The sequence below is a fragment of the Lactuca serriola genome, chromosome 8 (genome assembly GCF_051521515.1).
Source record: "Lactuca serriola cultivar US96UC23 chromosome 8, Lser_US96UC23_V15, whole genome shotgun sequence".
In the NCBI taxonomy this organism is placed as follows: domain Eukaryota; kingdom Viridiplantae; phylum Streptophyta; class Magnoliopsida; order Asterales; family Asteraceae; genus Lactuca; species Lactuca serriola.
The window spans coordinates 200,652,205-200,679,900 of record NC_136415.1 but is presented as its reverse complement, the minus strand read 5'-3'; the positions used below and the strand labels follow the sequence as shown (position 1 = coordinate 200,679,900).

The following is a 27,696-nucleotide window of genomic DNA, read 5'->3' as shown; positions in this document are numbered from 1 at the left end:
TCAGGGACGAGTACGTTCCCCCAGTGGAGAGGGAACGATTGATTCAGGAGTTCTTGACCTATAAGCAGGGTACTGATTCCGTTGCAGTGGTCACACGGAAGTTTCATGAGAGGGCGATGTTCTGCCCCGAGCTGGTATCTACAGAGCAATCATGGATGAGCCGGTATTTGGGCATTCTGAGGAGGGATATCCGGGAGTTTGTGTCAAACTCCACCTATCGTACTTTCACTGAGCTTCAGGCGAATGCCAGGAAGCGCGAGATTGAGTTGGAGACTCAGGCGAGGAAGGAGGCCGAGTCTCGGCAGGTGGATCGGCGGCCGGCTCAGTCTCAGCCGGCAGCCAAGCGGATCAAGTCCGCTGATTCTAGGATGGGAGGTCCGAAGGGCCGCACTTGCGGGAAGTGCGGCAAGGGTCATGAGGGGGCGTGTCGAGCTGGTGGTTGCTACAAGTGTGGCAAGGAGGGACACATTGCCAGGGATTGTCCTAAGGGGTTTATGGTTTGCTTTCACTGCAACCAGACAGGCCATCGGAAGGCCGAGTGCCCGCAGCTTCGTCAGGGATCTACACCGATTACCAGGACTACTGAGACCCGACCGGCAAAGGTCGAGGCCCCGAGGGCTCGCGGAAGAGCCTTTCAGCTAACTGCGGAGGAGGTCCGCGCTGCGCCCGATGTTGTGGCAGGTATGCTGTAATTCACGTATTTACTTTAAAGTCGAAATGCTATGCTTATGTTAATGTATGTGTAGGTACTTTTCTTGTGAACTCTATGCCTGCTCTAGTGTTATTTGATTCGGGTGCGAGTAGATCCTTTGTATCTTTAGCTTTTAGTCAACATATCAGCATTAGTCGTGTGCCGTTAAGTCGGCCTTTGAGCGTTTCTATAGCGGCCGAGAGGGTGGTTTGTGCCACGGAGGTTCTTCGGGGATGCGTACTAGAGATTTTCGGGGTTGCGTTTCCGATTGACCTAATTCCTATTGCGATGGGGGATGTCTGTGTCATCGTGGGCATGGACTGGTTGAGCCAATTCAGCGCTGTCATCGACTGTGAGCGCCAACTGGTGACTATACGAGACCCTAGTGGGGGAGTTCTTACGGTATATGGCGAGGGTACCCGTTCGGGATCAGCTTTTTGTTCGGCCGCTAGGGCGAGGCAATGCCTACAGCAGGGATGTAAAGGTTTTGTGGCGTATGTGATGGATACGCGGGAGGCTTCCCAGAGACCGAGGACAGTGAAGGAGGTTCCAGTGGTGCGCGAGTTTCCAGATGTTTTTCCCGAGGAGTTGCCGGGAGTACCTCCTGCGAGGCAAGTAGAGTTTGGTATCGATCTGATTCCGGGGGCTGCGCCTATTGCGAAGGTGCCTTATCGTCTTGCACCTCCATAGATGCAAGAGTTGTCCTCGCAACTCCAGGAGTTGCTGGGGAAGGGATTTATTCGGCCGAGTAGCTCGCCGTGGGGAGAACCGATTCTGTTCGTCAAGAAGAAGGATGGTTCACACCGGATGTGCATTGATTACCGGGAGTTGAACAAGGTGACGGTCAAGAACCGCTATCCGTTACCGAGGATCGATGATCTATTCGATCAGTTGCAAGGGGCATCTTGGTTTTCCAAGATCGATTTGAGATCAGGGTACCATCAGGTAAGAGTGCGGGATGAGGACGTCCAGAAGACAGCGTTTAGGATGCGGTATGGGCATTACGAGTTCGTGGTGATGCCTTTCGGGCTCACCAATGCCCCGGTAGTGTTCATGGACCTCATGAACAGGGTATGCAGGCCGATGCTGGATCGGTCTGTGATTGTATTTATCGACGACATCCTAGTGTATTCGCGAACTAGAGAGCAGCATGAGGGACATTTGAGGGAGGTCCTTGAGGTACTGAGGTCGGAGAAGCTATATGAAAAATTCTCCAAATGTGACTTCTGGTTGCGGGAGGTCCAATTTCTTGGACATGTTGTTAATCAGGCAGGGATATTGGTCGATCCGGCCAAGGTGGAAGCAGTGATGAGTTGGGAGGCACCGAAGTCACCTTCCGAGATCAGGAGTTTCCTTGGGTTGGCGGGGTACTATCGGAGGTTTATTAGGGACTTCTCCAAGATCGCAGTACCGCTCACCAGATTGACCCGGAAGGGTGTTGCATTCTCATGGGGACCCGAGCAACAGACTTCCTTCGAGACACTTCGTCAGAGACTGTGCGAAGCCCCGGTATTAGCTCTCCCGGAAGGGATGGAAGATTTTGTCGTATATTGCGACGCATCGATTTCGGGACTGGGTGCAGTGTTGATGCAAAGAGACCATGTGATAGCTTACGCATCGAGGCAGCTAAAGCCTCATGAGGCGAGATATCCCACGCATGACTTAGAGTTGGGGGCAGTAGTGTTCGCTCTCAAGATTTGGCGTCGCTACCTGTATGGGGTTCGTTGTACTATATACACGGACCATAAGAGTTTGAAGTATTTGATGGATCAACCCAACCTAAATATGCGTCAGAGGAGATGGTTGGACGTGGTTAAGGATTATGACTGTGAGATCCTATACCACCCAGGCAAGGCTAATGTGGTAGCCGATGCGTTGAGCCGTAGGGCGGAGAGCACTCCATTGCGAGATGTATGTCTGAGACTGACGGTGATGACTCCGGTATTGGATGCTATTCGTGGGGCGCAGGCCGAGGTTGTGAGATCCGAGATGCAGAAGAAAGAGCGGGTCGTTGGGTTAATTTCAGAGTTCGTTAAGGATGGACGAGGACTTCTGACGTTTCAGGGTCGGATTTGGGTACCATTCGTGGGCGGTACGCGGGCTACTTTGATGGAGGAGGCTCATAGATCGAAATTCTCGATCCATCCCGGTGCTACGAAGATGTATTTGGACTTGAGAAAGGAATATTGGTGGCCTTGCATGAAGAGAGACGTCGCTTGGTTCGTTGAGAGGTGTTTGACCTGCCGTAGGGTTAAGGCCGAGCACCAGAGACCGCATGGTAAGTTGCAGCCCTTGGAGATTCCTGAGTGGAAGTGGGAACAAATTACTATGGATTTCATCACCAAATTGCCGAGGACTGCCAGGGGAGTCGACGCAATTTGGGTGATTGTGGATAGATTGACGAAGAGTGCACACTTCCTTGCCATTAGCGAGAGTTCATCAGCGGAGAAGTTGGCGGAGTTATACGTGAGAGAGATAGTATCTCGGCATGGAGTGCCGATCTCGATTGTTTCAGACCGTGATGTACGCTTCACTTCCAGGTTCTGGAAGAAATTCCATGAGGAGCTGGGTACTAAACTGCATTTTAGTACCGCATACCATCCCCAGACAGACGGTCAGAGCGAGCGGACGATTCAGACATTGGAAGACATGCTTAGAGCGTGTGTGTTAGACTTCGGGGGTAGCTGGGATGCGCATTTGCCTTTGGCTGAGTTTTCCTACAACAACAGCCATCATTCGAGCATTGGTATGCCACCTTTTGATTTGTTGTATGGTAGGAGGTGTCGGAATCCCATTTGCTGGGGAGAGGTGGGACAGAGAGTGATGGGCAGTACAGAGATCGTACTTCAGACGACCGAGCAGATTCAACAGGTTAGGCAGAGGTTGTTGACCGCCCAGAGCCGACAGAAGAGTTATGCGGACAGACGCCGGTCCGAGCTCGAATTCCAGGTTGGCGACTTCGTTCTCCTAAAGGTTTCTCCTTGGAAAGGAGTGATCCGGTTCAGAAAGAGGGGCAAGTTGGGGCCCCGGTTCATAGGTCCATTTCGTGTAATTGCAAGGGTAGGTCGGGTAGCTTATCGGTTGGAGTTGCCAGCAGAGTTGGGACAGATTCACAATACCTTTTACGTATCACAGCTGAGGAAGTGTATAGCCGATGAATCGGCAGTGGTTCCGTTAGAGGATATTCAAGTGGATGCGAGCCTGAATTACGCCGAGAGACCGGTAGCTATCAGGGATCGGAAGATCAAGGTTCTGCGGAACAAGGAGGTACCTCTGGTGTTGGTTCAGTGGCAACACCGGAAGGGATCGGAGATGACTTGGGAGCCGGAGCGTGAGATGCGGGAGCAACATCCAGAGTTATTCGCAGAGTGAGACTTCGAGGGAGAAGTCTAGTTCTAGTGGGGGAGAGTTGTAACAGCCCGGAATTTCAGGTATTGATTTAAAAACTATTTTGGGACATTTTAGGAAGGGACTCGGCGAGTTGGTGCCTGACTCGCCGAGTAGGACCACAGGCTTGGTCGCGGGTGCGCGACTGGACTCGACGAGTCCAGATATGGACTCGGCGAGTCGACGCTGTTCAGCAGAAACCCTAGCCATTTGGTTTGGATCGTATATAACGCCTCTTAGGCCGTCATTGTCCGTTTTTTTGGCCGATTGTGAAGAACCTAAGCATCTGTGGACGTCTAGAGGAGAAGGGAAGGCTATTGGGACCTTGAAGAGATTGTTAGGCAAGAAGAGGAAAGGTTTTGGCCAAAGGAAGATCAAGGGGATTGAGTTCTGAAGTTTGGGGACACAGAGAATACGTTTTTCAGGTAATACTTCGGATCATTCCTGTTATTTTGATGTGTACACGGATTTAGGGTTTATGAAACCCATTTGGTGATTAGATAGGTTATAATGTTGTTACCCAAGCGTTTATACCCCGGTAATAGAATGTTTAGAGGTCCAGAAAGTCCCATGATTGCATATTTCGGGACCATGCGTATTTCAGGAAGCAGTTGATCGACTGCATGGCATGGACTCGCCGAGTCCAATGATCAGACTCGGCGAGTAGCTTGAAGATCCACTGGGACTCGCCGAGTTGTTCTTCAGACTCGGCGAGTAGCTTGAAGATTTACTGGGACTCGCCGAGTTGTTCTTCAGACTCGGCGAGTGGAGTCGGGGTGGCCCCGCGATTCTTCCACGAGGATCTCGTCGAGTCAAGTGGGGTACTCGACGAGTAGAAAGGGGACAACAGGGAAAATGGGGAGGACGTCTAGACTCGCCGAGTCGCCATTGCACTCGACGAGTCCGGTCAAGTTGACCGTTGACCAGAGTTGACCTGCATGTATTTTCGTAGGGTCAGTTGTCTTGAATGATAAGAGTATTAATAAGGGTATATGGTATTATAGGGAGTCTGCAGATCGGCGGATCGAGTGCGAGTGGTTTCAAGAGTTGATAGTTTACATTACTACGAGGTGAGTCTTCTCACTATACTTCACCCGGAAGGGTTTGACTGCGAGACCGGAAGGTCGTTTATGATATGTGTTATTTATGCTATAAATAGAAAGGTAGTTGCTATGCATGATATGTATGTTTATACGGGCCGGAAGGCGATATGTTATGTGACAGAAAGGTCAGGTATTATGTATGATATATGTGCTATGTGTGTTAGATTGAATGTAATATGTGTTGTAAATGTTATGGGCCGGAAGGCAATATACTATGGGCCGGAAGGCAATATGATGCGGGCCGGAAGGCAATATGTTATGGGCCGGAAGGCGATTATGTTACGGGCCGGAAGGCGAAGTGTTGTGGACCGGAAGGTCAGGGCCTGGAAAGGCGTTTATGTGTAAGTCGTATACTGGGGAACTCACTAAGCATTTATGCTTACAAGTTGTTATGTATGAGTTTCAGGTACTAGCGAGGACCGTGGGAAGGCGCCGGCATGATGCATACACACTGCTGCTATTTGAGATCTTGGGGATTTTATATATGTATTTGATATGAAACATGAAATAAATACTATTGGTTGAATGAAATTACTTTATTTTAAATGAAAATTTTATTTGAAAATTTGCGTTGTTACAATTGGTATCAGAGCCTTGGTTTGAGGGATTCGGGTGTACCTTCGGGTGTAACTGAACTCAAACCGAGGATTTGAGGAAAAATCTTTTAAAAATAATAAAGAAATAAATTTTTATAAAGGGTAAAGTGGTAAACAAGAACGGAGCAGTGTGTACGATCAGCTAGCGCCCAAACGGTAAAGATCCCCAGAATACCTTACAATGTTATGTTATGCACTGAATTACGAATTGTTATGCATGCTAGAAGACTAGGTATACATGATAGGACTAGAATGGCCTGTTTTGTGATGCCTTAGTCTAGGGAGATTGCTTATATGGGATATTCGGTAGCGTGCAAGTAGATAGTGCATACTAGAAGTAGAGTACTCATTATTCGGGGTTTGGGGAAGAGGATTTGGGATGAATACTGATATGGTGTGGTCGGTAGTATTGGGCCCGTACTACCGAAGACACCGGGTCGGTGGAACACCCAAGTAAGAATCCCTGGATATCGGAGACTGAGTAGGGTGCGTTATCGAGTACAATTGTACTTGATGGAGTCTCTGATAATTTTATGTTGTATTTCAGAGACATCATGGTTACCACACATCATGGGGCGAGTTCGAGCACTGTGAGTGACGAGGATATTCGTCAGATGATCCAGGAGGAGGTAGCTGCAGCGATCCGGGCCGAGATCCCGGAGATGTTTGGGTCTATTAAGACCACGCTGATGGAGACATTCGAGGAGCGGTACGCCGCACTAACTGAGGTTGCAGCTGCTGCCGCTACCGCAGCCGTGGCCGCTGCCAGGCCGCAAAGGGGCGATTCGTTGCTGTTCCGAGAGTTCAGCAACACGAAACCCCCTGAGTTCGATGGGACGCAGGATCTGATTGCGGCGATGAGGTGGATCACCGACATTGAGGGGTGCTTCTACACTTGCTCATGCCCGGAGCACCTGAGGGTACGGTTCGCCTTGAACCAGCTCCGTCTGGGAGCGAAGGATTGGTGGAAGTTCGTGACGGCGAACTTCACTCTGGCGGAGATTACAGCGGTGACGTGGGAGAGGTTTACTGAGATGTTCAGGGACGAGTACGTTCCCCCAGTGGAGAGGGAACGATTGATTCAGGAGTTCTTGACCTATAAGCAGGGTACTGATTCCGTTGCAGTGGTCACACGGAAGTTTCATGAGAGGGCGATGTTCTGCCCCGAGCTGGTATCTACAGAGCAATCATGGATGAGCCGGTATTTGGGCATTCTGAGGAGGGATATCCGGGAGTTTGTGTCAAACTCCACCTATCGTACTTTCACTGAGCTTCAGGCGAATGCCAGGAAGCGCGAGATCGAGTTGGAGACTCAGGCGAGGGAGGAGGCCGAGTCTCGGCAGGTGGATCGGCGGCCGGCTCAGTCTCAGCCGGCAGCCAAGCGGATCAAGTCCGCTGATTCTAGGATGGGAGGTCCGAAGGGCCGCACTTGCGGGAAGTGCGGCAAGGGTCATGAGGGGGCGTGTCGAGCTGGTGGTTGCTACAAGTGTGGCAAGGAGGGACACATTGCCAGGGATTGTCCTAAGGGGTTTATGGTTTGCTTTCACTGCAACCAGACAGGCCATCGGAAGGCCGAGTGCCCGCAGCTTCGTCAGGGATCTACACCGATTACCAGGACTACTGAGACCCGACCGGCAAAGGTCGAGGCCCCGAGGGCTCGCGGAAGAGCCTTTCAGCTAACTGCGGAGGAGGTCTGCGCTGCGCCCGATGTTGTGGCAGGTATGCTGTAATTCACGTATTTACTTTAAAGTCGAAATGCTATGCTTATGTTAATGTATGTGTAGGTACTTTTCTTGTGAACTCTATGCCTGCTCTAGTGTTATTTGATTCGGGTGCGAGTAGATCCTTTGTATCTTTAGCTTTTAGTTAACATATCAGCATTAGTCGTGTGTCGTTAAGTCGGCCTCTGAGCGTTTCTATAGCGGCCGAGAGGGTGGTTTGTGCCACAGAGGTTCTTCGGGGATGCGTACTAGAGATTTTCGGGGTTGCGTTTCCGATTGACCTAATTCCTATTGCGATGGGGGATGTCTGTGTCATCGTGGGCATGGACTGGTTGAGCCGATTCAGCGCTGTCATCGACTGTGAGCACCAAATGGTGACTATACGAGACCCTAGTGGGGGAGTTCTTACGGTATATGGAGAGGGTACCCGTTCGGGATCAGCTTTTTGTTCGGCCGCTAGGGCGAGGCAATGCCTACAGCAGGGATGTAAAGGTTTTGTGGCGTATGTGATGGATACGCGGGAGGCTTCCCAGAGACCGAGGACAGTGAAGGAGGTTCCAGTGGTGCGCGAGTTTCCAGATGTTTTTCCCGAGGAGTTGCCGGGAGTACCTCCTACGAGGCAAGTAGAGTTTGGTATCGATCTGATTCCGGGGGCTGCGCCTATTGCGAAGGTGCCTTATCGTCTTGCACCTCCAGAGATGCAAGAGTTGTCCTCGCAACTCCAGGAGTTGCTGGGGAAGGGATTTATTCGGCCGAGTAGCTCGCCGTGGGGAGAACCGATTCTGTTCGTCAAGAAGAAGGATGGTTCACACCGGATGTGCATTGATTACCGGGAGTTGAACAAGGTGACGGTCAAGAACCGCTATCCGTTACCGAGGATCGATGATCTATTCGATCAGTTGCAAGGGGCATCTTGGTTTTCCAAGATCGATTTGAGATCAGGGTACCATCAGGTAAGAGTGCGGGATGAGGACGTCCAGAAGACAGCGTTTAGGATGCGGTATGGGCATTACGAGTTCGTGGTGATGCCTTTCGGGCTCACCAATGCCCCGGTAGTGTTCATGGACCTCATGAACAGGGTATGCAGGCCGATGCTGGATCGGTCTGTGATTGTATTTATCGACGACATCCTAGTGTATTCGCGAACTAGAGAGCAGCATGAGGGACATTTGAGGGAGGTCCTTGAGGTACTGAGGTCGGAGAAGCTATATGAAAAATTCTCCAAATGTGACTTCTGGTTGCGGGAGGTCCAATTTCTTGGACATGTTGTTAATCAGGCAGGGATATTGGTCGATCCGGCCAAGGTGGAAGCAGTGATGAGTTGGGAGGCACCGAAGTCACCTTCCGAGATCAGGAGTTTCCTTGGGTTGGCGGGGTACTATCGGAGGTTTATTAGGGACTTCTCCAAGATCGCAGTACCGCTCACCAGATTGACCCGGAAGGGTGTTGCATTCTCATGGGGACCCGAGCAACAGACTTCCTTCGAGACACTTCGTCAGAGACTGTGCGAAGCCCCGGTATTAGCTCTCCCGGAAGGGATGGAAGATTTTGTCGTATATTGCGACGCATCGATTTCGGGACTGGGTGCAGTGTTGATGCAAAGAGACCATGTGATAGCTTACGCATCGAGGCAGCTAAAGCCTCATGAGGCGAGATATCCCACGCATGACTTAGAGTTGGGGGCAGTAGTGTTCGCTCTCAAGATTTGGCGTCGCTACCTGTATGGGGTTCGTTGTACTATATACACGGACCATAAGAGTTTGAAGTATTTGATGGATCAACCCAACCTAAATATGCGTCAGAGGAGATGGTTGGACGTGGTTAAGGATTATGACTGTGAGATCCTATACCACCCAGGCAAGGCTAATGTGGTAGCCGATGCGTTGAGCCGTAGGGCGGAGAGCACTCCATTGCGAGATGTATGTCTGAGACTGACGGTGATGACTCCGGTATTGGATGCTATTCGTGGGGCGCAGGCCGAGGTTGTGAGATCCGAGATGCAGAAGAAAGAGCGGGTCGTTGGGTTAATTTCAGAGTTCGTTAAGGATGGACGAGGACTTCTGACGTTTCAGGGTCGGATTTGGGTACCATTCGTGGGCGGTACGCGGGCTACTTTGATGGAGGAGGCTCATAGATCGAAATTCTCGATCCATCCCGGTGCTACGAAGATGTATTTGGACTTGAGAAAGGAATATTGGTGGCCTTGCATGAAGAGAGACGTCGCTTGGTTCGTTGAGAGGTGTTTGACCTGCCGTAGGGTTAAGGCCGAGCACCAGAGACCGCATGGTAAGTTGCAGCCCTTGGAGATTCCTGAGTGGAAGTGGGAACAAATTACTATGGATTTCATCACCAAATTGCCGAGGACTGCCAGGGGAGTCGACGCAATTTGGGTGATTGTGGATAGATTGACGAAGAGTGCACACTTCCTTGCCATTAGCGAGAGTTCATCAGCGGAGAAGTTGGCGGAGTTATACGTGAGAGAGATAGTATCTCGGCATGGAGTGCCGATCTCGATTGTTTCAGACCGTGATGTACGCTTCACTTCCAGGTTCTGGAAGAAATTCCATGAGGAGCTGGGTACTAAACTGCATTTTAGTACCGCATACCATCCCCAGACAGACGGTCAGAGCGAGCGGACGATTCAGACATTGGAAGACATGCTTAGAGCGTGTGTGTTAGACTTCGGGGGTAGCTGGGATGCGCATTTGCCTTTGGCTGAGTTTTCCTACAACAACAGCCATCATTCGAGCATTGGTATGCCACCTTTTGATTTGTTGTATGGTAGGAGGTGTCGGAATCCCATTTGCTGGGGAGAGGTGGGACAGAGAGTGATGGGCAGTACAGAGATCGTACTTCAGACGACCGAGCAGATTCAACAGGTTAGGCAGAGGTTGTTGACCGCCCAGAGCCGACAGAAGAGTTATGCGGACAGACGCCGGTCCGAGCTCGAATTCCAGGTTGGCGACTTCGTTCTCCTAAAGGTTTCTCCTTGGAAAGGAGTGATCCGGTTCAGAAAGAGGGGCAAGTTGGGGCCCCGGTTCATAGGTCCATTTCGTGTAATTGCAAGGGTAGGTCGGGTAGCTTATCGGTTGGAGTTGCCAGCAGAGTTGGGACAGATTCACAATACCTTTTACGTATCACAGCTGAGGAAGTGTATAGCCGATGAATCGGCAGTGGTTCCGTTAGAGGATATTCAAGTGGATGCGAGCCTGAATTACGCCGAGAGACCGGTAGCTATCAGGGATCGGAAGATCAAGGTTCTGCGGAACAAGGAGGTACCTCTGGTGTTGGTTCAGTGGCAAAACCGGAAGGGATCGGAGATGACTTGGGAGCCGGAGCGTGAGATGCGGGAGCAACATCCAGAGTTATTCGCAGAGTGAGACTTCGAGGGAGAAGTCTAGTTCTAGTGGGGGAGAGTTGTAACAGCCCGGAATTTCAGGTATTGATTTAAAAACTATTTTGGGACATTTTAGGAAGGGACTCGGCGAGTTGGTGCCTGACTCGCCGAGTAGGACCACAGGCTTGGTCGCGGGTGCGCGACTGGACTCGACGAGTCCAGATATGGACTCGGCGAGTCGACGCTGTTCAGCAGAAACCCTAGCCATTTGGTTTGGATCGTATATAACGCCTCTTAGGCCGTCATTGTCCGTTTTTTTGGCCGATTGTGAAGAACCTAAGCATCTGTGGACGTCTAGAGGAGAAGGGAAGGCTATTGGGACCTTGAAGAGATTGTTAGGCAAGAAGAGGAAAGGTTTTGGCCAAAGGAAGATCAAGGGGATTGAGTTCTGAAGTTTGGGGACACAGAGAATACGTTTTTCAGGTAATACTTCGGATCATTCCTGTTATTTTGATGTGTACACGGATTTAGGGTTTATGAAACCCATTTGGTGATTAGATAGGTTATAATGTTGTTACCCAAGCGTTTATACCCCGGTAATAGAATGTTTAGAGGTCCAGAAAGTCCCATGATTGCATATTTCGGGACCATGCGTATTTCAGGAAGCAGTTGATCGACTGCATGGCATGGACTCGCCGAGTCCAATGATCAGACTCGGCGAGTAGCTTGAAGATCCACTGGGACTCGCCGAGTTGTTCTTCAGACTCGGCGAGTAGCTTGAAGATTTACTGGGACTCGCCGAGTTGTTCTTCAGACTCGGCGAGTGGAGTCGGGGTGGCCCCGCGATTCTTCCACGAGGATCTCGTCGAGTCAAGTGGGGTACTCGACGAGTAGAAAGGGGACAACAGGGAAAATGGGGAGGACGTCTAGACTCGCCGAGTCGCCATTGCACTCGACGAGTCCGGTCAAGTTGACCGTTGACCAGAGTTGACCTGCATGTATTTTCGTAGGGTCAGTTGTCTTGAATGATAAGAGTATTAATAAGGGTATATGGTATTATAGGGAGTCTGCAGATCGGCGGATCGAGTGCGAGTGGTTTCAAGAGTTGATAGTTTACATTACTACGAGGTGAGTCTTCTCACTATACTTCACCCGGAAGGGTTTGACTGCGAGACCGGAAGGTCGTTTATGATATGTGTTATTTATGCTATAAATAGAAAGGTAGTTGCTATGCATGATATGTATGTTTATACGGGCCGGAAGGCGATATGTTATGTGACAGAAAGGTCAGGTATTATGTATGATATATGTGCTATGTGTGTTAGATTGAATGTAATATGTGTTGTAAATGTTATGGGCCGGAAGGCAATATACTATGGGCCGGAAGGCAATATGATGCGGGCCGGAAGGCAATATGTTATGGGCCGGAAGGCGATTATGTTACGGGCCGGAAGGCGAAGTGTTGTGGACCGGAAGGTCAGGGCCTGGAAAGGCGTTTATGTGTAAGTCGTATACTGGGGAACTCACTAAGCATTTATGCTTACAAGTTGTTATGTATGTGTTTTAGGTACTAGCGAGGACCGTGGGAAGGCGTCGGCATGATGCATACACACTGCTGCTATTTGAGATCTTGGGGATTTTATATATGTATTTGATATGAAACATGAAATAAATACTATTGGTTGAATGAAATTACTTTATTTTAAATGAAAATTTTATTTGAAAATTTGCGTTGTTACAACATCCCTATCTCTTCTTAGGCCCTGCAAATCATAACAAATATGAAAACCACATCCTGTATCAAGTACCCAAGAAATGGAATGTAATGAATCATTAGATTTAATTGTGTAAATACCTACGTAAGATGGCTTGATCTTTCCATCCTTGATGGTTTGCAGATATTCTGGGCAGCTTCTCTTCCAATGCCCTATTTTGTGGCAGTGGTGGCACTCTGCCTCCTTTGGGTTACAGTTGGGTTTAGCATAACCAACTTTGGTTCCACTAGAAGAGGTACCATCTTGGGGCTTACCCTTGTGGTTGTTCTTTGAGGGAGCCTTCCTCTTCTTACCCCTCCCTTGCCCAATGGACAAAACAGGAGCAACGGTTGGAGCGGGATTTGATGCAACAGACTTATCCTTGAGATTGCTCTCAACAGTCCTAAGCAAGCCTTGAAGCTTGCTCAAGGTGACCTCTTCCTTATTCATATGGTAATTCATGCGGAACTGGTTGTAGCAGGGAGGCAGGGAGTGAAGGATAATGTCAATCACCAGCTCTTCATCAAAGTTAACATTCAAGTTGAGAAGACAGTCAACATATCTCTGCATCTTTTGCAGATGAGCGGTAAGGGACTCTACACTACCCATTCGGGTAGTGATCATCGAAGTGATGATCTCATACCTCTCTTGCCTCACACTTTGATGGTACCGGTCCAACAAGTCTTGATGCATCTCATAGGGATACATGTCCTCATAGGACTTTTGGAGTTCGGAAATCATTGTCGCCAGCATGATGTAATGGACTTTCGTGGCATCACGCTCGTGGGCCTCAAAGGCAGCGATCTCTTCGGGAGTAGCAGTGTTCATGTCGATCTCCTTCAGCTCCTTATCTAAGACAAACTCTTTGTCCTCATAACGGGTAACCATTCTAAAGTTACGGATCCAATCGTTGAAATTGTTTCCATCGAATATTACCCTCCCACACAAGTTCATGAGTAAGAAAGAGCCGGAGGAACTCGAGCCAGAAGCGTTGTTGTTGTTCATGTTCGACATCTGAAAAGGAAAAGAACAAAGTTTGATTAGAAATGAATCCCTAATTAAACATTCAAAATGAGAAATTAGGGCTACGATCCAACAACATTATTTACATATTAGAAAAGGGATGCCGTAATCTAACATGCAAATAACCTGAAGGTAAGTGAATGATGATTCACTAATTCTCCACCATGAAAAACGAAAAGAAAATTAAGTTTTAAATATATTGAAAACTCCTAGATTCTTTTGAGATTCATTGAACCTTTCAATGGCATGTTTAAATCTCGATATGCCCCTTAAGTTTGTGACTGGTATGTCGAGGATCACAAAGCGGGTGTGAATAACCATGAAAATGAACATGGTGCCCTCATTGTTACAGTCACCTATTCGATGTGCCGGTTAACCACACATGCTCCATCGAACTAGAACAAACAATGAGTCACCCTTTTCCACCTTTGCTTAGAAACCAATTAGTGTGCCGGTTAACCACACATACTCCACTAACTTTTTAGCAAGGGTACAAAGTGTAATATTATGGGATTGCATCAATTCACTTTGCCTAAAGTAATTAAGATTGGGAATTTTGTAAAAACATTTAGTCACTTTATATAGATTCATTATACTTTTAATGAGGAAATCTTTGCCCTATCCTACCCGTTCAGCTAACGACCCTCCACCAATCAAGGAAGCAGTAGGTGAGAGTGGACACCCATTAAATGGCCATTTTGTAGGCCATAACCTTATACCCCCCTTATAGATCGGCTTCATGAATGAGGTCTACTAATGGTAAGACTAGCATTTTAAGTTATATATATATATATATATATATATATATATATATATATATATATATATATTAATCGTATAATATTATAAAGTATAAGGTCGAATTTTAAACTTCTAAAATTCTAGGGTTTGAAATTTAAATAGTTCAAATTAAACATTTTAATCACAAAATTTAAATTTCAAAACTTGAGGACAAGTTTTGAACTTTTCAAAACACAATGATCAAATAGCAAATAATTTTAAATTAAAAAATTAATTTTATGATTATCTGAATTTGACCTAATCAGGATTAAGATAATTCACCAAATAAATTCAAATAATAAAATAAGGAATTTATCATTTAAATAATTGGTAATTATCTTTTGTTTTGTTAAGGATATTGACAAAAAGGTAATAAAAGTTGGATTTTATTAAACTAAAACAATTTAGGTAAGTATCCTTAAGCAAAACAACAAGAAATCCCGAATTTGCCTGTGTCTGACGCTTCGACTCGCCGAGTCCCCTTATGGACTCGTCGAGTTCATCCTACTCGTCGAGTCCACAATGGGACTCGCTAAGTTCATCAGGCAGAGAGAAAAAAACGAAATTTTTTAAGCAAGAATCAAACACAAAGCATCAAATTCAAGAGAAGCCAATCAAGGCTCTGATACCACTGATGGGTTTGAGCCATAAGAACATTCATATGTGCACATGCAAACCTTAATGCTTGGATCTAGGTTTCTCTAATGAACATGCTTTTCCTCCAAGACTTACAAACCCTAGATCTAGAGTAAACAATTCGAAATTGACATAACAAAATAGATCTAGATGATTACCTCTTCTTAAAAGCTTGAATCTTGTTATCCTTGGAGCTTAGAGTCACAAATGTCACTCCTCTAATGGCTTACAAACACCAAGAAGCAAGAGGATGATTTGGAGAGAGGTTGTAGGCACAAAATCGGCTCTAGGAACTCCTTAGGGTTTCTGGTAGCCGATTTTTGTAGCCCATGGGGTCTTTAAATACTTGAGTTGCTAGGGTTACAGCTTGAAACCCTAATTAGATAACTTAGGCCTTAAGCAGTCTAAGGATCCTTCTAGAATAAGGCTTGGACGAATTCAAGGAGTCCATACACCTTAATTTCGTCCACCCTACGATCCATAAGGATCCACAGCCCAAAACAAACTATCACACAATTGACAGTTACAGTCCCCTTTATTCAATTAATCTCTTTTAGCCACAAAATTAATTCTTGTCTAATATTAATTATACTATATGATTTCTCCTTTAATATATTAATCATATAATATATTAATAAATCATAATAACCTCTTTATTTATAAATCATCCTATCATGTTGCTTTGGTGAAGGCAACCCAAAAGGACAATGCACAACCGGGTCAAGTACTTACCAAATATAGTTACGAGCTTAGACACTAATCCAACACTATTTATAGTGTTGGACATGCTAGGGTTACACTTGGTAAACCCTAATAACCCATGACTTTCCACATTCTCATGATCCATGGGTTTAACCTCCATGGACTATCCATGGATTAGTTTAGCCCATAATCATGGATCATTATCCCACACTACAAGAATGATTGATTTACATAATAAATCCCTATATATTCAAGTAGTCTCTTTTGATAAAAAATTAATAAATTAATTCTTGATCAATATTAATTAAATAATTTCGTATTAATATATTATACTTGTAATATATTAATAAACCATAAATAACCTTATTCTCAAAATCCATCCTATCAAATTGCACTAGTGAAGGCAACCTAAAAGGATCATGCTACAATCGGGTCAAGTACATATGCATCAAACAGTTGGTAAGAGGAAAAAAAGAGGAAACAACATATGCTCTTTAGCTTTTCTTTTTTCCTCCTAATATTGCCATGGCAATTCATCAAACAGTTGGTAAGCATCAACATTTTGCTTAAATTTTTTTATTTTTAATAACATTTAAAAAAGCAAAGGAACGCCAAACAAATTTCAACGCACCTGAGTGAGAGACTAGGTAGTCGGCGTAGGAGTTTTGATCAAATTACAGCAAAATATCATCCAATTGAACTCTGGATGAAGAAAAAACCCAATAAAATATCCCTAATTAAAAATCAGCAAACAAATTTCGACTTTGTCAAGTATAGAGCTTCATTTCTTTTTTATTGTAAGCAACTTGAATTATCTTTCTCATCGTCAACTTTATCAATGATATTGTTTCTCTTTTCAATCGTCTCAACATAACATTAAGAATTACAAGTACCACCTTTATGGATTATGAATCTAAAGATTGATTATTTATTTTTGTAACTGGGTGCGGGATGACTTTCTGATTATAAAGATTTTTTGTTGTAGGACGATGGTTTTAGGTGTTCCGAAAATGAGTGAATTGAAAGTTTTTACAGCAAATGGCGATGGCGATGACAACCCAAATATTGTAATTTACCCAGTTGCGAAACTCTATCTTTATACTACTCTATTGTTTTTTATGTATAATAAATCATGTGTTTGATATCTTTTATTCCTCTTTCAAATTGACAGGAAGCCCAAAGTGAAATCAATGATTTAAGTTGTGAGGATCTAAGTGGGGTGTCTTATTTATTTTATATCTTTGTTAATTAAAATCCATCTAAAGCCCTTTTGTACATTTTATCTTTTTGTATGGAATTGGGTTAGGAGTATGCCAAATTTGATGCTACCATCCAATGATTTTAGTGGTGAGGATCTAAGTGAGGTGTTTTATTTATTTTATATCTTTGTTAACTAGAAATCCATCTGAAGCCCTTTTGTACATTTTATCTTTTTTCATGAAAGTGGATTAGGAGTATGACATATTTGATGTTACCATCCTGCTAAGGGTGTTGGTTTAGTAGAGAAATATAGGTATATACTAAAAATGTTGTGGATAAATGGAACATTAAGTAGAAATTGATACATAAAAATTTGGAAATTTGTTAGAGAAAAATATGGATGTTAGAATATTATTGTATACATTTTGACAGTTTCTTTAATGTGCAGACAATAATAAAAAAGACGAATGAAGACGTCTCTAGCTACACAAGTTGGATCTGGTGGATATTATGAAAAAACCAATTTTTAGTAAACTTCTAATTAAGGTTTAAAAAACATAAGGCTATCTGGTGTGGCCCACCATGTAACGCACAGAATCAGAAAGACCAAGAAAAGAAAGGAAAAGCTCTAAGTCATGAGTCAACTCGTCGAGTCCAGGGAGGAACTCGACGAGTCGGAGCGGGATCCCGGGCATAGAATAAGTGACCGGCTCGGCAAGTCTGGTCTGGACGAGAAAAAAAAACCTTAATCCCGGGGGTTGAGCCCTATTTAAAGAACATTACATCCCTTCCCCAGCCTCTTTACTCCCCTTTGAGATCCAGAAACCCTAAATCGTGAGAGAGAGCCCTTGGAAGCAAATTGGGACCTAGATAGGGGGTTGTGAAGAGATATTGAAGATCAAGAAGCTTGGAGCAAGGGGCTTTGCAGAGATTTGGATTATTCTTCAGTGGGAGGTCATCCTTGAGGTAATAAGCTGTTGCTTTGGCTTTATTTCAATTAGATCTATCTTATGTTTGAGATTTGGGGAATTTTGGGCATGATTGAGATCTATGTCGAGTTAGAGGCCTAGAGCTGAGATTGCTACCCCAGATCTAGACTTGTGATGGTCCAGAAGGTCATAAAGCTTATGTCAATAAGTTTTTGGTGAAGCCCCTTTCTCATAAACCCTAGCCCTAGAGTGTTTTGGGCCTATAGCTCCTTGGTTTCACGTAAAGTTTGTCACTTTATGTGATGGATAGACTGTAGAAGAGTGGATCTATGGATTGGAGCCCCTACATGGCTCGAAAAGCCACTGTATGGTTTGAGAGCTGAAGAGACTCGGCGAGTCCCATGGGTGTACTCGGTGAGTTTTATGAACATGAGCATGGACTCGGCAAGTTGGAAGAACAACTCGGCGAGTTTGTTGAAGATTGCCTTAGACTCGGCAAGTCTGGTCGCAGAACCTCAACCTTTTCTGGTTAAGACGCAAATCAGTGAGTTTAGTGGTGACTCGGTGAGTCGGACAGGATGGGACTCAGAGATCGTTGAACTAGACGAGTCTTGGGGTGACTCGGCGAGTTGAGTCGTATTTTGAGAGTTTCTGAGTTTAAGAACTCAGAGAGTCTATGAGTTGACTCGCCGAGTCGAGTCAACTGGAAGGTTGACTTTGACCAGGACTTTGACTTTGACCAGAGTTGACTTAGTTTGACTTCTAGAGTTCGGTTTGGAGCTAAGTGTTATATTGATATTAGTAGCTCGGGGAGCTAGTGGAGCAGTGGTTCGAAGAGTTGTCGGGCAGCAGCCAGAGGGTTATCAGCAAAGTTCAGCAGTGCAGGCGAGTTTCCCTTTGTGTGAATGGGTCTACAGCCACAATGTCGGCCCATGTAGTTATGAGTAAGAAGACCCGGGGGTTAGCCCTAGGCACAGTATGCTAGTATGACATTCGGGACTAAGGTCCAATGTTAGCAGGCGGGTGCCCAAGGAATGGTTTGTATGATAGTTATACGTGTTGTCTGTGTGATACATGTATGTGCCTGGTAGGGAGGTGAGTGTGGGCGAGGTCCCGTATCTCACCAATAGCAGAGTGTGGATGATGTTCCATACCTCATTAGCAGTAGAGCAGGGGCAAGGCCCAAGTTAGGAAAAGAGTGAGTGTGGGATGGGCTCGTATCTCACTGTCAGTAGGAGCGTGGACGTGGTTCCATGATTCATCAGTAGTAGGACAGGGGCGAGGCCCAAGATAGGCAAGGCCTTAGTACAGTAATCCAGTAGAGTATGTTAGTTATGTGTTGTGATATGATTGTATGCTAGTATATGTTAGCGGGCGGGGCCCGGAGACAGGCGGGGCCTAAGGAAAAAGAATCTGCATGCCGAGCGGGGCTCGAAGCCAGGCGGGGCCTGGTGGCGGACAGGGTCGGATAGCGGGCGAGGCCCAATGCAGCGGGCGGGAGCCCAGTATGTGGTTATTTGCTCAGTATTATGTATGACATGTATGGATCAGTAGATATGTATGGTATACGGTAGGTTGGGGAACTCACTAAGCTTCGTGCTTACGGTTTTCAGTTTTGGTTTCAGGTATTCAGTTTTCAGAATAGGAGCTCGGGAGGGTTGCAGTGCACACACCATGGCAAGTTAGCCTGGGATGTTTACTCTGATAATTAAACAAGTGTTTTGGAAATGAAACTATGATTTGTCATATAAATCCTTTTTGTATGTTTGAATGACTTAACGCTATGAATTAGTAATGTTTTTAAAAGAAATTTTTGGACTCGAAATTTGGGATGTTACACACCAGCTGCCACCTCATGTTCTTCACATTGGAAACAACGTTCGAAAAGGAGGAAGAAATGGAGAACGTGTTGAGGAGAAGAAAACAAAGGAAGAAAATTGCATTAAAGAGAGGTTGTGGCGGTGACGGGAAGCAATGACAAGCCGCATAACGCCCAAAAACGGTGAAGGGGACGATGTTTGTGTCATGGTAATGTCGTTATCTTGTTACTATATCATAAAAATGCCGATGAATGTTGTCCACACCTTGTCATCTAATAAATTTAGGTTAATTTGTTTTTTGTTGGATAGTGTCATAAAAACTTCAATAAGGGAAAATAGCAATAAAGTCATTAAATTAACCTAAAATTTCGAATTTGATATAGTGTTTTTTTCTCAATTATGTTATTATATTTACAATTTTATAGCAATATCAACCAAATGACCGGTTCTCATTGATCTCTCGGTAACTAATTTGCCCAAATTGCAATAAAGTTACTAAGTTTACCAAAAATTTTGATTTTATTGTGTTTTGTTGAAATGTGAACCAATTGACCGGTTACAAGTCAGCTAAAATGGTGTTCTCAACCTTTCAGGAGATGTTATTGTGGTTTAGAAACTCGATTTGCAATCTCCACGAGTCATTACATTCACAACTTTTTTGCAATGCCAACCAATTGACAGGTTACCATTAATCTAGAAAATCATTACATTTATAATTTTTTTGCAATGTCAACTAATTGACCGGTCACCATCGATCTAGCAAGTCATTACATTTACAATTTTGTTGTGATGTCAATCAATAGATCAATTACTAACCTAACAACGTAATGATTGTACAACAAGTAAATAAAGACCCGTACAATGATGGTAAAAACCACATATACTTAGATCCACTAGGAAGTGCTTGTTTTGAAACTTGATTTCATTAAGGTTATCTTTGTACCAAAAACTTGGAAGTGTTTCATCATACCATTCGAAATAGCCACAATCTTCTTTGTTGTCTTGAAAGTACTTGCAACAAAAGTATATTTATAAAAGATTGTTATCACTCGTAGAGATTGCAAATCTAGTTTCTAAACCACAATAGCATCTTCTGAAATGTTGAGTACGCCCTTTTCACTGACTTGTAAGTGAGTTTAAATCCCTGAATCGACCTTCAGACGCTATTTGTGAAGAAATACTCTGAAGAAAAGATGAGAAGAAGAGAAGAAGATATATGAAATTGGATTCAATGCCATCTGATATGTGCATAATTAGTTAATTATTTAACATATATTCTTAGTTATTTTTGGTTAATTATGAAAATAATATGGACAAAAGGTACTTAAAATGCTTTGAATTGTGTTTTCAGTCCAAAAGATATGCTTGGAGGCAAAGAGGAGAAAAGGGAAAGCAAGTGAAGATTAAAGAGTGAAAAGAATGACCTACTCGGCGAGTAGATCGACCATACTCGGCGAGTACACGATGATCTGCCAGAAGATAAATACGACTGCTAAGCTAAAGACGGATAAGTATTGACCTACTCGGCGAGTTGATTCTGCTACTCGCCGAGTACCCTCTGTTTTGGGATATCTTTAAAAGACGAATCCGTATCTCATGGGAAAGAACCCCTGGCGAATTTTGAAGGATTAGCTACGACTAAAAGGTTCAGAAGGCGCTAAGGAACCCTAAGCTTCAAGAGTTGGAAGAATTCAAGCAATTAGGTTAATTCTACCACTTAGACTTAGGAATTAAACATGTTTGCTTTCATAAACTTTGTTTTTATGCTTGTTTCTACTGCAACTATGAGCTAAACTCATTTTTGTTTTTGTTTAGGGAATACCAAAGAACTCCTATGGTTTAATTATTGAATTTTGTTTAATTGTCTATTGGTGATTTATTAAATTAAGTTTGTTAAAGAACCTTATGTATTAATCACTACTATTTTCTGTTAATTGGAAGGCAATTAGGTTGCATGAACATCACTTAATTGTTAACCTCATATGTCTATGTGAATGCTAAAACGTATGCTTGGAAGTAATGAGTATGAAACTAAGATTAATAAGAAAATAGGAAGATTAATGTGTGAGCTTGTTTGAGAAACCATCAACAAGAGGTTAATTGAATTAATAACTTAATTGACCATTACAAATCTTATTTAATCCAAATAATTAATCTAGGGAATTAATTAGTTTAAACACTTGATCAACGCTTAAATTAGTTAATTGTCTAAGGGTTAGGAGTAATGAACATGAACCTAACTATTATCATTGGTAACCAATAGCAATTAATCTACCTTAACTTAAATAACCATAGGAGTGAATTGGTTGAACCTAAATAGAAACATCTTTATCAAATTTGGTGAATAGTTGTTGCTTTAGTTAAGTAGTTAATTTAGTTTGTTTAAGTTTCTAGTCTTGCAAAACTAGAGAAAAACCTTTTACTTTAATTATTTGTTTTAGTTAAAATTAGCTATTAGTTTAATTGTCCGTTCCCTGAGTTCGATACCTTACTTATCAATCTATACCACTTAAAGACAGGTTCACTGCCTTCGTGTGCTTAAATTATTAATAAAAATTAGGGATAAAACTAGTTGAATTTACACACATCAAGTTTTTGGCGCCGTTGTCGGGGAACGGTTCTAAATAATTAAGCTAATTCCTAATTTTTTCGATCCTTTGTGTGAGTTTACTTGCATAAAGTTCATTTATTTCAATTTAGTAACTGGTAATTAGGATTTAGTATCTGTTTTAGTTAGGTTAAAAACTTAGAATTTTTTTTGAAAAACCACTGATACTCGCCGAGTGCACTCGCACCTACTCGGCGAGTAACAGTTTAGTTACAATTTTTTTTCTTTTATTTGTTACAATCTTTTTGTTCTTTTTACGCTTTTTATTTGATTAATTTCAGGACTTTCATGACCAGAGGAGCAAACACACCACTGGTACCCCCGTTTGAAGACCCCGAATCCGAATTGAAAAGAAACAAAGGGAAGGACGTGGAGAGTTCAAGCACACCAAAGAAATCACCATTGTCCAACTTGAAGACTGTTTTTGGGAAAAAGAAGAGCAGCAAATCAGGAGCTTCAAGCGCTTCCTTGATAATTGAGGAGCCAATTCAAGAAGAGATTAGATACGAAACCGAGGAAGAAGACGAGGCAACTTACGAACAAGACACCGAATCGGAGGAAGAGTTAGCATTCACTATGGCTAACATTGATGAAATTCCCATGGGAGAATGGACGAAGAGGATGCGCGACGACCATGGCCTGGGACTTGTGCAACCCGCAATACCCGCAACTGCCACCTTCGAGCTAAAAGGTCATATCCTAGCTTCACTCAAGGAAATACCTTTCTATAGGAAAGATCATGAAGATGCCTACAAACATTTGGATGAAGTAAATGATGTTGCTGATTACTTCAACATTCCAAATGTCACCCGCGAGACTCAACTGCTTCGGATGCTTTCGGTAACCTTCAAGGGTGCTGCTAAAGACTGGCTCAAATCACTTCCTCCCGGGTCAGTCACTACTTGGTCCAGAATGAAGGAAGAATTTATAGATCACTTTTGCCCACCATCCAAGATAGCCAAGCTCAAGAAGGCCATTGCAAACTTTGAACAACAAGCTGGAGAGTCGTTATATGAAGCATGGGAGAGGTACAAAAGTCTGCTACGAAATTGCCCACACCATGATCTAAATAGCCAACAAGAAGTTTCCATCTTTTATGATGGAGTCAATGTCACGACCCGGCAGCTGCTAGACTCACAAGGCCCACTTACAAAGAAGCCACCCCCGGTGATCAAAGAATTAATTGAAGAATTCTCTAAACACTCTAGAGAATACCACAACCCTAGGAATGATGTCACGAGGGGAGCCGCATACGCTGCTACTGAAGATTTATCCGCGGTCATGGCCATGTTAAAAACCATGGATAGGAGAACTGACAAAATGGATCAAACTATCCATGCCATACGGGTGGGTTGTGAAAATTGCAATGGACCTCACCTCACTAGATATTGCGATTTGGATGAGCACGGCAACAAAAAGGCACAAGTATGCTATTCAAGCGGTGACCGGTATGATGAAGACTGGCGCAAACAAAAGAAGGAGTGGCTGCCTTACGAGGAGTACAAGAAGGCCAAGGAGGAGAAGTATAGACAAAAAGGGAGAGGCTTTTACCAAAAGGAGGAGCCGGTGCAAGAGAAGAAGCCAAGCTTGGAAGAAATGCTAACTAAATTTGTGGCTGCTTCCGAGAAAAGACATAGTGACCACAATACTGCTATCCAAGAAACAAGAACAATGCTCAGGAACCAGCAAGCATCCATCCACAACATAGAAACTCAGCTTGGGCAACTCGCTCAACAACTAAACCAAAGGTCACCGGGTGAGCTTCCTAGCAAAACCGAGAACAACCCACGAGGCGCGCAAGTGAATATTGTTACCACAAGAAGTGGGAAGATTATTACTCCCCTGGACCCTATTCGAACTGAAGCGAACAAGGACTCACAGAAGGAAGGAACCGAAGTACAAGTTGAAAACCAACATTCACAATCTGAGAGCCCTACTCGCCGAGTAGGACCGATGGACTCGGCGAGTACATCTGAAAAAACTAATGATTAGCCACCCTTGAAACCATACCAGCCTCCAATGCCGTACCCAGCCCGAGCCAAGAAGGAGAAGCAGGAAGAGGAATATCAGAAGTTCCTTGATCATATTAAAACTCTTCAAATAAACATTCCTTTCATTGAAGCCGTCATGCAAATGCCCAAGTATGCAAAGTTCCTTAAGGAACTCCTCACTAATAGAAGAAAGATGGAAGAAGTGCAGAAAGTAGTATTGAATGAGAATTGCTCCGCCGCCATGCTAAACAAATTACCAAAGAAGAAGGGTGATCCGGGGAGCTTAACTTTGCCTTGCCAATTTGGCAACTTGGCTGCAATTCATGCTTTAGCTGATTCTGGAGCAAGTGTGAACCTTATGCCATACTCGTTCTTCAAAAAGCTGGACCTCCCGGAGCCAAGGCCAATTCGGATGGCAATTCATTTGGCAAACAAAACGGTTACTTTCCCAAGAGGCATATGTGAGGATTTGCTAGTAAAAGTAGATAAATTCGTCTTCCCGGCTGACTTCATCATTCTCGACATGGAGGCGGATCCGCAAGTACCAATCATCCTTGGAAGACCCTTCCTCAACACCGCTAGCGCCATCGTAGATATGAGAGATTCTAAGCTCACATTGCGAGTTGGGGACGACTCAGTGACATTCGGGGTAGACCAAGCCATGAAGTACTCAAGGAGTAGTGACGACACAGCGTTCTCAATCGACATGCTTGACGAGTTATTGGAAGAAGACATACCTGAAGATTCCAGCAAGTTTGCAGCTTTGGAAGAAGTATTTGATCCAGAAAAAGACTTATTAGAGATTGAAAGACTGTTGGAGGAAGCAGAGTATGAAGAACTAAAGAGCCAAGCTGAAAGCCCTACACGCCGAGTAGACCCGATCTACTCGCCGAGTACATCTGAAGAAAAGCCAGCAGTCGTGAATGCCGCCACCAACTCGCCGAGTACCATACCTGCACTCGGCGAGTCCGCCACTATGCACAATAAATTGGAGCTCAAAACACTGCCTGACCATCTGGAATACGCCTTTCTGGAAGAAGGAAATCAGAAGCCAGTGATTATAGCCTCGGATCTCTCCAAGACGGAAAAGGAGGAGCTTGTACGGGTGTTGAAGAAAAGGAAAAGAGCCATCGCATGGAGCATCTCCGACATAAAGGGAATAAGTCCATCCTACTGCTCTCACAAAATCAACTTAGAAGAAGGAGCAAGGCCGGTGGTGCAACATCAAAGAAGATTAAACCCGAACATGCAAGAAGTCGTCAAGAAGGAGGTGATCAAGCTTTTGGATGCAGGAATCATCTACTCCATCTCCGATAGCCCATGGGTGAGTCCGGTCCAAGTGGTGCCCAAGAAAGGAGGAATGACGGTCATTACCAACGAGAAGAACGAGTTAATTCCAACGCGAACGGTAACCGGTTGGCGAGTGTGCATCGATTATCGCAAGCTAAACGATGCCACTCGCAAAGACCATTTTCCCCTTCCTTTCATAGATCAAATGTTAGAGAGACTATCGGGCCATAGCTACTATTGCTTCTTAGATGGGTTTTACGGGTATTTCCAAATACCCATAGACCCAATGGACCAAGAAAAGACCACCTTTACATGCCCCAGTGGGACCTTCGCCTATAGACGCATGCCATTTGGACTATGCAATGCACCTGCGACATTTCAAAGGTGCATGACCGCCATATTCCATGATATGGTGGAAAAATTCATGGAGGTCTTTATGGATGACTCTTCTGTATTCGGATCTTCTTTCAATGACTGCCTCACAAATCTTGACTCGATGCTTGCTAGATGTGAGAAAACCGACTTGGTCCTAAATTGGGAAAAGTGTCACTTCATGGTCAAGGAGGGCATAGTGTTGGGACATAAAGTCTCTAAAAAGGGAATTGAGGTGGATCGGGCAAAGATAGACACCATCGCTAATTTACCCCCACCAACTAATGTGAAGGGCATTAGAAGTTTTTTGGGACACGCAGGTTTTTACCGGCGTTTTATTAAAGATTTTTCCAAAATTACGAAACCTCTAACACAATTATTACTAAAAGATGCACCTTTTAATTTTACTAAAGAGTGTTTAGAGGCATTTAACTTTCTAAAAGAAAAATTAACTAATGCCCCGATCATTATAGCACCAAATTGGAACTTACCCTTTGAGATCATGTGTGATGCTAGTGACTATGCACTAGGAGCGGTCCTTGGACAAAGGGTTGATAAGCAATTTCAACCCATTTATTATGCAAGCAAGACCTTAAATCCTGCCCAAGAGAATTATACTACTACTGAAAAAGAACTGTTAGCCGTAGTTTACGCTTTTGATAAGTTTCGCCCTTATTTGGTTTTATCTAAAACCACTGTTTTTACTGACCACTCGGCTATCAAGTATTTGTTTTCCAAACAGGATGCCAAGCCAAGACTAATACGATGGGTGCTGCTTCTTCAAGAATTCGATATAGAGATACGAGATAAGAAAGGAATGGAGAACGTAGCGGCCGATCATTTATCTAGGCTCGAGAACCCGGCATTGCAAGAAGATAAGGATGGAGACGACTTTCCAGACGAATACATTATGGTGTCCGTGGGAGAGGAGCCATGGTTCGCGGACATAGCTAACTATTTAGCTATCAATTACGTCCCGAAGGATTATAGTAGTCAGCAAAAGAAGAAATTCTTTTCGGAGATCAAATATTACTTTTGGGACGATCCATACCTCTTCCGAAGCTGCGCGGATGGAATTATAAGAAGATGTGTGTTCGGAAAGGAGAGTCGAAAAATACTAGAGCACTGCCATAGCGGGCCCACGGGAGGACATCATGGAGCACACTATACCGCGAAGAAGATCTTTGACATTGGGTTCTATTGGCCTACAATCTTCAAAGATGCAGCCCAATATGTCAAGGAATGCGATGCTTGCCAAAGGGTGGGAAGCATTTCATCCCGTAATGAAATGCCACAACATAGCATTCAATTGTGTGAGGTGTTCGACGTGTGGGGCATAGACTTCATGGGGCCATTCCCCACATCCAAAGGAACAAGTACATCCTCGTGGCGGTAGATTATGTTTCAAAATGGGCGGAGGTGCAGGCTTTACCTACAAATGACGGACGGGTAGTGGTACGGTTCTTGAAAAGACTATTCTCCCGGTTTGGTGTTCCAAAGGCCCTAATTAGTGACCGTGGCACACACTTTGCCAATGATCAATTGGACAAGGTGCTCAAGAAATATGGGGTGACCCATAAGTTCTCCACATCATACCACCCGCAAACGAGTGGGCAAACGGAAGTGACCAATCGAGCTTTGAAGCGTATCTTAGAGAAGTCGGTGGGAAGCAACCGCAAGGAATGGTCGGACAAATTGGATGACGCGCTATGGGCATTTCGTACCACTTTCAAAACACCTATTGGTACTACACCAT

The 27,696-nt window shown here is 44.4% G+C and overlaps 1 protein-coding gene and 1 non-coding gene across 2 annotated transcripts in view; one reads left to right on the top strand and one right to left on the bottom strand.

Annotated features, from left to right (window-relative positions):
* LOC145071091 (disease resistance protein At4g27190-like) overlaps positions 1-27,696 on the top strand; it is a 260,526-nt gene that overhangs the window by 205,824 nt on the left and 27,006 nt on the right. The window lies entirely within an intron of this gene.
* LOC145071565 (small nucleolar RNA R71) lies at positions 23,248-23,354 on the bottom strand. Its single transcript, XR_013690572.1, has one exon. It is a non-coding gene; the product is annotated as a small nucleolar RNA R71 (small nucleolar RNA).